Raw genomic sequence first — 10248 nt, 5'->3', positions numbered from 1 at the left:
GTTAACATCGAGTATAGATTTAAGTGTCAGGAAGTCGTTTCTGAAAGTATTTGTGTGGAGTGTAGCCATGTATGGAAGTGAAACATGGACGATAACCAGTTTGGACAAGAAGAGAATAGAAGCTCTCGAAATGTGGTGCTACAGAAGAATGCTGAAGATAAGGTGGGTAGATCACGTAACTAATGAGGAGGTATTGAATAGGATTGGGGAGAAGAGAAGTTTGTGGCACAACTTCACTAGAAGAAGGGATCGGTTGGTATGACATGTTTTGAGGCATCAAGGGATCACAAATTTAGCATTGGAGGGCAGCGTGGAGGGTAAAAATCGTAAAGGAGACCAAGAGATCAATACACTAAGCAGATTCAGAAGGATGTAGGTTGCAGTAGGTACTGGGAGATGAAGAAGCTTGCACAGGATAGAGTAGCATGGAGAGCTGCATCAAACCAGTCTCAGGACTGAAGACCACAACAACAACAGTCCTCTCGTGCCGGAATGCTCCGCCCACCTCGCAACGGGCGAAGGATCGCTTGAATCGCGCCAACCGCCACAAATCGCCGGTGGACACCACCGGCACTGAAACCGACCATCATGAAGACTGTCCACCATCGCGTGTCAGGGTCCGTTCATGCGCGTCGTCATCGTCATCGTTGTCCGACGATTCACCTGACCGCCTAGTAATTGATCTTTCTCGTAGTGAGGCGGCGAACACATCGGCTCTGTCTGACCACCACCCGGCTGTACCTGCACCTCTTTCTACGCCGTCCCGCCACCGTGGCGAATCTTCTGGACACCCTGACACAGTCGGAAAGTCCTCTGGCCGTCGCTCCAGACGCCCCTCCGCCCACGCGGGCTGTGGTGGCAGCGGATCGTTTTCCGATACCCCCCGCCGGGGGACGCCGCACCGGATGGTCCTGGCTCATGCTCCCGACCCTCCTTCTCAAGAGATCCCGTCAAGCCCTCTGAAGAAAGAGAAAATACCCCCCATTGTGGTACATAATGTCACTAATTATACGAAACTGAACACTGAGCCCCAGCGGCTCATTGTCTGCCAATTGAGAGCTGTTTACCAAAAAGATCATGTGAAATACCTGATTCACAGTAGGGACGACTATCTTACCATTCTCGATTTCGTAAAATCAAAGGCGTTGCCTTACTTTGCCCACCAGACGTCGGGTAATCGCCGCACCAAAATCGTCATCAAGGACTTGCCACCAGAGGTTACGGCAGAGGAGGTCAAAGAGGAACTGCTTCGACTCGATTTCGAAAATCCTTTGGTCCACCAGTATAGCAAGAGGAATCCTGAGATCAGGGCATTAATCCCCTGCCCTACCCACGCCGTCTCCCTTTCCCGAAGGGAGGACATAGAGCGGATTTACCAAATCCGGTATCTTCTGTACACGAAAGTCCGGATTGAATCGTACGAGGGCCGCAACGGGCCAGCCATCTGTCGCAAATGCCAACGTTTACGACATACTGGGAATTACTGCTCCCTGCCGTTGCGGTGTGTTAAGTGTGCTCCACACGCGGTGTCATTACCTTTGCAGCAGCGTATTTGAGCCCAAACAAGCCACTGCTGGAAGCAGACCTCCGCACATTGTCATCCTTCGACAGGCTCATCATTGGGGCAGATCTCAATGCCAAGCACCCAGCTTGGCATTCTCACGTGTCTAACCCCAAAGGCCGGCTCCTCCTTGACCTGGAGGATACTTTAGCACTATCAGTCTATGGCCCCCACGAACCTACCCATATCCCAGCCTTCCTAACTGCCAGCCAGACGTTCTGGATGTGGCCATCTTCAAAAACATCACCACTCAGTTTTCACTGGAAGTTCTCCACGAACTGGCCTCTGACCATGAGCCAGTACTCTTGCACTTCACCAATGCTGCCCTTTCATTTGATGTTCGTTCCATTACGACCCTCACCAATTGGGACAAGTTTGCCAGGGTACTTAATAACACCACTCGACACGACCTCGATTTGACAACACCAGCCAATATAGTCCGTGCTGTGGATTACCTTACCGCCAAAATACAGAAAGCAGTGAAACTCTCCACCTCCATTGCACCTCGAAATTTAACACCCCTGGACGACTTGCCACCTCTGCTACGAGAGCTGAAGGTGCACAAGAACCGCTACCGTTGGAGGTGGAAGCAGTTTAGTGACCCTCAGGAAAAACGCCAAATGAGACGCCTCCAACGTAAATTCAGCCACCGGTTCGCCGTATGGAGGTCTGAACAGTGGGAGGACAGGATGTCAACTTTCCTACTCCACCAAAAATCTGACTGGGCTGTCATTCGCACCCGGCGGCGTTCTAAGCCAGCGACTGCCCATCCTATTCGCACAGCAGCGGGCTTGTCATATGATACCCTGCAAATTGTGGAAATGCTGGCAGATGCGTTCGAGGCCCAAAACCGCCCTCTGGTCCAGGACCTTTCTCCGAACGAACTACAGGAAGAACATAGAGTCCTGACAGCTGTTGCTGCTTTCCACAACCGCCCAACCCAGTCTACTCCCCTTCTTACGTCCATGGCAGAAATTCAGCGCATCCTTCGACGGAAACGTGGCCGGTCGGCCCCTGGATTGGACGGAATTTTAAATGAACATCTTTGCCACCTTCCCCGCACACCACTCATCTTGTTCACCAAGATTATAAACTGTTGTCTCACATCTGGCCTTTTGCCCTCTCAGTGGAAACAAGCCAAGCTGATTGCGATCCCCAAGAGGTTCAAGGACCCTACAGTCCCCACCCATCAGCCTCCTAAACACTATGGCGAAGGTCCTTGAATCTGTGATCCTTCACCGACTTTCCCAACCTCTTGCGGCAGCTGGGACGATCCGTCCTGAACAGTTTGGATTCACATCGCACCTCTCTGCTGAACTTCAGGTCCTACGGATCACTGAACACATCAGCAAAGGCTTCAACACTACCAAGTCGACAGTTGCCGTTTTTCTGGACTTACAAAAAGCCTACGACAAGATCTAGCAAGACAACCTCGTACACAAGATGCTGACACAGACCGCTATACCAGATATTTATGTCAAGATCGTGGATGACTTCCTCCGTGGTAGGACTTTCCTAGTGGCCCAACGGGGAATGCGTGCTGGCATTCGCCAATTGTCGGCAGGCACTCCGCAAGGATCAGTGCTATCTCCCATCCTTTTTAATATCTATGTCAATGATATGCCGGTCATCCCCGAGTGCCACCTTGCACAATACGCTGACGACACAGCACTATACACCACTGGCCGCATTACTGACGCCGTCGTCGTCCGCCTCCAGCGACAGGTGGACGCCACTATCACCTGGTGCCGGACAAACAAAACAGCTCTCAATGCCGCCAAAACTACGGCAGTTTACTTCACAAAACGGCGCCCAGTCCTCCGCCGCAATATCTCGATTGCAGGTGTGCAGGTGCCCTGGTCCCCGACAACCACCTATCTCGGGGTCCAGATGGACCACAAGTTGCTCTTCCACTGTCATGCGGAGTATGTCACCAACAAGGGGCAAAAGCTAACCAGGGCTTTGTACCCGCTCTTCCGCAGTAGGGAACTTAACCTGCATACCAAGCTCCGCATTTACCGAACAGTTATCCTGCCTGCCCTCACGTATGGATCTGCTGCATGGGCCACGATTAGTGTCACCAGGATGCGGACATTGCAGCGCCTGCAGAACAAGGTGCTCAGGTGGAGCCTGCACGCCCCGCCACTCACGAGAATTGTCACTCTCCACGAGGAAGCGGATATCGTCCCCCTAAAGACGACCATACGCAACAACGCGCGGCGGCTCTATGAGAAAGTGGATGCCTTGCGGGACACTGTCCATGAGTTACGCCACGTTGGGACCACACTCCCACGCCGCTGGCATCGACATCCGGTTCCCCTAACCGTCCTAGAGGAATCGGATTCCGACCATGGCTAACGATAGGTCTGGCACGCCCACCACGGACGCATCCTTTGGCGGGACTAGCCCCCATTCTACGTCCAATACTTTCCAATCATACCTGCCCACGTTCTGCCTGACTCATGTAGTACTGTCACCGTGAGAAGGTGGTACGGGACTACAAGTCCCACCGCCACACCTCCAAAGTGAATTGCAGTGACGCAGTCACTGCCCTGTGGATAAATTTACTGCCTCACCAACACAGTTAGACCGCAATAGACCGGTGATGCTGTATTGTAACATATCACAAAAAAAAACCTTCATGTATGTATTCCGCACTGTTCAGCATGGCATCTCCGTCTGGACAGGTGCTTAGAGTGGACTGCATAAGTTTGTAAGTGGTAGGCACAGTAGCGGTTGTCGTGCAGGATTCTCATAATCGTACCTAGGCTTACACCATGTTGGTGGGTCACTTACTTGGAGCTTGCGCTAGATCCTGTAGAAGGCTGTATTCCAGATCTGGTGCGGGCATAGTCCGCCGCCTCCCTGCACGCTCATCGGTCTGAAAGGACTCATGGTCACACAAAAATTGTGAAAATATCATATCAGTTCAGAGGCTTAATACCAGTGGAAGACCTCAGTGCCATTTTGCTATCTTGTGAATTTTAAGCAGTTTTATCAGAGTGTCACATGCGTTAATTTTTATCTTTATTTGCTGTATAATTACAATAACAGTTCTGGTACAGTGGTTGTTTACAAGGTCCAGATAAAGATTAGCTACATTCAGAGCCAGCATTTTAATCTGAGTCACTTGTTTTGCAGAAAGTTAGTATATGCAAATTTCAGTGAAAAAGGATTACTTTCTCGCAGGTGGATTTTTTTGTTGTAATGTTTATGATGGAGCTCCACAAAGTTCCATCTATGTATTTCGCACTGAAACTTACGAATGTCGATATCGAAATTGGTTTCTTGCCTCTGACACGCCCGGTACACGTTGAGGAATCATAGTTTTGCTGATAAACTGTCTGTTATCAGTAACAAATCAGGCAAACTTTAGGGCAAGAATCCTGGTTGGAAATAGAAGAAAGAAGGTCCTATGAACATGCGTCCGGAAATGGAAGATGTGCGTGCAACGACAACAAATCACCCCCAAACGCAGTACTGATCAGCATGGCATCTACGTCTCGACAGATGCTTAGAGTGGACTGCATAGGATTGTAGGTGGTAGGCACAGTAGCGGTTGTCGTGCAGGATAAACATAATCGTACCTAGGCTTACACCATGTTGGTGGGCCACTTACCTGGAGCTTGCACTAGATCCTGTAGAAGGCTATATTCCAGATCTGGTGCAGGCATAGTCCGCCGCCTCCCTGCACGCTCATCTGTCTGAAAGGACTCATGGTCACACAAACGTCTATATGGGGCTTGAAACTTTCGGCGATGTCGTTGGCGTCTATGAGCGTGCTTGTTTTGATAAAGTTTTCCTGTCTCTCAACCGTTTCCATCTGCTTCGCCGTACACAAATACTATCTCGCCTTGCTCTCGGCATGAGTACCAGACCATTATCCTGCTTACAGTACGCTACGTCAATGACAGCCTAAAACACACACGGCACATCGTCAGAGGAACTGTCATTCGTCAGCGCCATTTATCGTGGCAATGATGCATTTCCGGACACATGTTCATAGGATCCTTTCTTCTCCATTTCCAGCGAGGAATCCGTTCTTGAGGTTTGTCGATTTATTACGGTTCGTCCTGCATATCTTGCAGTTGCCGTCGACACTATTTCTTTGAATTTAAACCACATCTGGTCTAAGCTTACATAGATCGGGAGGAGTGGAGACTGTCTCGTAGGAAGGCGTCAAGCGAATTTTTATCTGCTTTTTTAAATACAAGTATTCTGCTTTTACTTTTGGTGGGTGTGAATGTTACGGTATTCAGTATAGCCACAACAACCTTTTGGTCACTATTCCCTATGTCTGTCATGATAATCCCTGTTTGGTCAGGATCATTTGTTGCTAAGAGGTCAAGTATGTTTTCGCGATCATTTACTTTTCGAGTGGGCTCCTGAACTAGTTGTTCAAAATAATTTTCTGGGAAGGCATTCAATAGGGTTTCGGACAACGTTTTATGCCTACCGCCGACTTTGTGCATTTATTTTAGCCAACATATCGAGGATAGATTGAAGTCACCACCAACTGTAATTGTATGACTGGGGTACTTGTTTTAAATGACACACTCTTTGCTTTAGTAGCAGTTTTCTAATATGGCTGCTGAACCACGGTGTGTGTTTTCCATCCCTCACAGCTTTACTTGGCAGATACCTGTCTAAAGCATGCTGTAGAAAGCTCATGAACTTTAGACATTGATACTCCTTGTTGTTAGTGCTACAGACGAAATTTTCGTGCTGACTGCTCAGGTAATCTGATATGTTTCTTGTCGCCCCTGCCCTTCTGTGTGTTCCTGTTTCACGTCTGATCTAGTTGTGCCCGTACCTACTATGGTTTTGTGGAACTCTTATCCGGGACGCCAGTACACTTGGGTTTTTCCCACACATTGACGTGAGGAGCGTAACATGATGTTGTTGTTGTTGTTGTGGTCTTCAGTCCTGAGACTGTTTTGATGCAGCTCTCCATGCTACTCTATCCTGTGCAAGCTTCTTCATCTCCCAGTACTTACTGCAACCTACATCCTTCTGAATCTGCTTAGTGTATTCAACTGTTGGTCTCCCTCTACGAATTTTTCCCTCCACGCTGCCCTCCAATGCTAAATTTGTTATCCACCATGATGTAAGCAAAGCAGTTTTATTGTGATGTGCCTGCTAATGCCCAAAGGGGTGAAATAAAGTGTTTGATAAGCAATGAAATAGTGTTTATTTTTAAATAAAAGATGATTGTACGCAGGAAAAAACTTCCTCTAAGACTAATCAAATACATTTGCCGTTACCCACGTCATGATAAAATATGCCTCATCCATTGGATTGTAGATAGAGTAGTCAGGTTCAAATTCGTATTCAGGTAATGTCTTTAACTTAACTTTTTTCATCACCGCTGTCAGAAATAACATGTCCTGATTGTTCTGCTGGTTCTACGGACAATTTTGACACTACTTTCTTTATTTTTATTTATTTATTTATTGTTCCGTGGGACCAAATTAGAAGAAGTCTCTATGGTCATGGAACGAGTCAATACATGAAATTATAACATGATATTAGAAACAGATAAAATGAAATATAAAAAAACATATTCAGGGGACAAGTCGTAAGTTTAAATGAAGAAAATCAACAATGTAACACTGGAATTTGCTTAATTTTTTAGCTCTTCCAGGAGCTCCTCGACAGAATAGAAGGAGTGAGCCATGAGGAAACTCTTCAATTTAGACTTAAAAGAGTTTGGGCTACTGCTAAGATTTTTGAGTTCTTGTGGTAGCTTATTGAAAATGGATGCAGCAGAATACTGCACTCCTTTCTGCACAAGAGTCAAGGAAGTGCATTCTACATGCAGATTTGATTTCTGCCTAGTATTAACTGAGTGAAAGCTGCTAACTCTTGGGAATAGGCTAATATTGCTAACAACAAACAACATTAAAGAAAATATATACTGTGAGGGCAATGCCGGAATCCCAGATTTTTGAATAGGGGTCGACTAGAGGTTCTCGAACTTACACCACATATAGCTCGAACAGCCCGTTTTTGAGCCAAAAATACCCTTTTTGAATCAGAAGAATTACCCCAAAAAATAATACCATACGACATAAGCGTATGAAAATATGCGAAGTAGACTACTTTTCGTGTTGAAGTGTCACTTATTTCAGATACTGTTCTAATGGTAAATAAAGCAGCATTTAGCTTCTGAACAAGATCCTGGACATGGGCTTTCCACAACAGCTTACACTCTATCCGAACGCCTAGGAACTTGAACTGTTCCGCCTCGCTTATAATATGCCTATTCTGTCTGATCAAAATATCGGTTCTTGTTGAATTGTGAGCTAGAAACTGTAAAAACTGAGTCTTACTGTGATTTAGCATCAAATTATTTTCCACAAGCCACGAAATTATTTCATGAACTACATTATTTGATACTGTTTCAATATTACACACAAGATCCTTCACTATCAAGCTGGTGTCATCAGCAAACAGAAATATTTTTGAATCACCTGTAATACTAGAATGCATATCATTTATATAAATAAGAAACAAACGCCCCACTTAACAGTGCCCCTTTGGGACTGAACATCACTACCACTCTCAATATTGCGGAGAATTACCTTCTGCCTTCTGTTCTTAAAGTAAGAGGCGAACCAATTGTAAGCTACTCCCCTTACTCCATAATGGTCCAACTTCTGCAGTAATATTTTGTGGTCAACAGAGTCAAAAGCCTTCGTTAAATCAAAGAAAACACCTAGCGTTCGCAACTTTTTATTTAATCCGTCCAAAACCTCAAAGAGAAAAGAGAATATAGCATTTTCAGTTGTTAAACCATTTCTAAAACCAAACTGAACATTTGACAGCAAATTATGTGAATTTAAATGCTCCAGTAACCTTGTATATACAACCTTCTCGATAACTTTAGCAAACACCGTTGGCATAGAAATAGGTCTAAAATTGTCAAAATTATCAATGTCTCCCTTTTTATAAAGTGGCTTCACAACCGAGTACTTTAATCGGTCAGGAAACCGACCACTCCTAAAGGAAAAGTTACAGATATGGCTGAGAAATGGGCTAACATACATAGAACAATACTTCAGCATTCTGCTAGATACCCCATCATATCCATGAGAGTTATTGGTCTTTAGTGATTTAATTATTAACTCAATCTCCCTCTTGTCAGTATCATGGAGGAGCATTTCAGGTAACAGTCTCGGAAAACTTTTTTCTAAGAGCGCTATATGATTCCCTGTTGGGACTAGGTTTCTATTTAGTTCACCTGCTGTATTCAGAAAGTGATTATTAAATACTGTACATACGTATATGCGACTTATCAGTAACACGGACATTCCCACTACGCACTGATTCTATATCCTCGACCTGTCTCTGCAGACCAGCAACTTCCTTTACGACTGACCATATGGTTTTAATTTTATCCTGAGACTTAGCTATTCTATCTGCATACCACATACTTTTTGCCTTCCTAATAACATTTTTAAGCACCTTACAATACTGCTTGTAATGGGCTGCTGCATTTAGATTTTGACTGTTTCTAACGTTTTGATATAATTGCCACTTTGTTCTACAAGATATTCTTATCCCTCTAGTCAGCCACCCAGGCTGCCTGTTTGTGCTAGTACCCTGTTTTAAACGTTACGGAAAGCAGCTTTCAAAGAGCATGAGAAAAGTCTTGAGAAAAGCATTATATTTATCGTCTACTGTATCAGCGCTATAAACATCTTGCCACTCTTTTTCCTTTATAAGGTTTACAAAGGTCTCTACAGCAACTGGATCACCTTTCCTGAACAGCTGATGACTATATTTAACATGTGTTGCAGCACAAAAGTCTTTTAAAGTTAAAATTTGTGCATCATGATCTGAAAGGCCATTCACCTTTTTGCTAACAGAATGTCCTTCAAGTAATGAGGAATGAAAAAAAATGTTGTCTATGATTGTTCTACTGTTCCCTTGCACTCTCGTTGGAAAGAATACGGTTTGCATAAGATTATATGAATAAAGAGGTCTACCAGCATCCTCTTCCTTGCACAATCACTTATACAATTGATATTGAAGCCACCACATATAACTAACTTTTTGTATTTCCTATAAAGTGAACCAAGAACCTTCCCTAGCTTTAGCAAAAATGTTGTGAAATCGGAGTCTGGGGATCTATAAATAACAACAGTTAGAAGTTTAGCTACGTTAAATTTAACCACACCTGCACAACATTCAAACACCTTTTCGGTGCAGTACTTTGAAACATCAATTGACTCAAATGGGATGCCGTTTTTCACATACATGGCTACTCCCCCACACCGCAAAGAGCTCCTCGAAAAGCTGCCAGCCAACCTGTATCCTGGTAAAGGAAGCCTCTGAATTATCTCCTTATTTAAGAAGTGATCAGATATACCAATAATTTCAGAGTCAACATCTATAAGCAGTTCACTAACTTTATCTCTAATACCTTGTATATTTTGATGAAATATACTAATTCCCTCATTACTCGGATACCTAAGCTTTGTCAAAAGTGATTCCCTTGTTAGAGAGACTTCCCTTAAGCAGGAATACCTATCAGCTGACTTCAGTCTAAAAAAAGTGCAGCTCTAACACCCACTACTGCATGAATTTTCCCATGAGTGATCCCACCAACCCCACCTATGCTGTCACCTATAAGCTTTGCCAACCTCCCCTTCCCATACCTGTTGAGGTGCAGGCCATGTCTA

Source organism: Schistocerca piceifrons, chromosome 1, assembly GCF_021461385.2.
Source record: "Schistocerca piceifrons isolate TAMUIC-IGC-003096 chromosome 1, iqSchPice1.1, whole genome shotgun sequence".
In the NCBI taxonomy this organism is placed as follows: domain Eukaryota; kingdom Metazoa; phylum Arthropoda; class Insecta; order Orthoptera; family Acrididae; genus Schistocerca; species Schistocerca piceifrons.
Note: the sequence above shows the minus strand (reverse complement) of the source record.